Source organism: Eimeria tenella, genomic scaffold (assembly GCF_000499545.2).
Source record: "Eimeria tenella Houghton genomic scaffold, Eth_scaff2314, whole genome shotgun sequence".
In the NCBI taxonomy this organism is placed as follows: domain Eukaryota; phylum Apicomplexa; class Conoidasida; order Eucoccidiorida; family Eimeriidae; genus Eimeria; species Eimeria tenella.
Genome location: NW_013542173.1, coordinates 5,373 through 6,708, shown reverse-complemented (window position 1 = coordinate 6,708; position 1,336 = coordinate 5,373).

Genomic DNA, 1,336 nt, shown 5'->3' with positions numbered 1-1,336 from the left:
GCCCGGCGCTCGTTTTGCGTGCAGCAACAGCAGCAACACCAGCAGCAGCAACAGCAGCAGCAACAGCAGCAGCAGCGACAGCAGCAGCAGCAGCAGGGGCGTTCAGAAGAAGAGGAGAAGCTGCTGGCGATAATTCCGCCATATTGGAATTTGTATATCACCAACTGCAAACTGCGCTGGAGAGACAAGCGGTGCGGCTGCTGCTGCTGCTGCTGCTGTGGGGCATTTCTGCTGTTTGCGTCAGCAAATGGAATTGAATTTGAATTAAATTTGAACTAAATTTGAATTAAATGTGAATTAAATTTCAACTAAATTGATTAAAAAATGAAGACCAGAAAGAAACTGTTTTGTTCTTCTTTCTCTTTTCTTTTTTTTATCCTTTTTATTTCTTTAATTCCTTTCTAATTCCTCTTCATCTTTTTTCCCATTTATTTATTTCCTTTGCATCTTTTTGCTCTTTTTTGTTTCCCCGAATATTCTTTATATCATTTTACTCTTTTCCTTCTTTTAATTTCCTTTTTTATTCCTTTAATTTCCTTTTTTATTTCATTTTAATTTCTTTTTCTTATTCTTCAAATTTCCTTTTTTTCTTCCTTTAATTTCCCTTTTTATCCTTTTAATTTCTATTTTTAGTTTCTCTTTTAATTCTTTTAATATCTTTTTAGTCTTTTAATTTATTTTTTATTTTTTTGAATTTTCTTTTCATTACTTTTTGCTGCACCTCAGCACGCCGCAGTCTCGGGTGTACGTACATCTGGTGCGCCCGGTGGCTCGTGAGACTTCAGAAATGAAAAAATGGCGAAACAAATGAAAAAACAAACAAATAAACAATAAATAAATAGTTTTATTTATTATTTTTAAATTATTTTCTCTTTTTTCAGATTAATTGAAGCATTTACTGCCGAATTTTCCTGGAAGTCTTCTTCTTATTTCCTGCGCGCAATGCGCACAGGCGCTCAGGTGTACGTACACCCCAGCCTCCAGCGAAACAGGCAGCAAATCCAAAGCGACATAAAACCCAAGAATAAAAACACCCAGCCCCCCAGGCGGGGGCCCCAGGGGGCCCCCACCTCTAGGGGGGCTCCGCAGGGGGCCCCGTTCTCTACGGGGGCCCCCCCAGAGGGAAACAGTACCCTAAAAGAAGACTCCTCAGAGGGGGGCCCCCCAGGCTTTTGCCCCTCAAATGGCACTTCTGGGAACTCTAGAAATGCCCATTCTGAGGGCCCCCTTCAGGGGGGCCCCTCTCAGGGGCCCTCACAGGGGGTCCCCTCTGAGGGCCCCTCTGCAGAGCGGGTTCCCTCGGAGGAGGGCCTCTGTGCAGAGGGCCCCCCTCAAG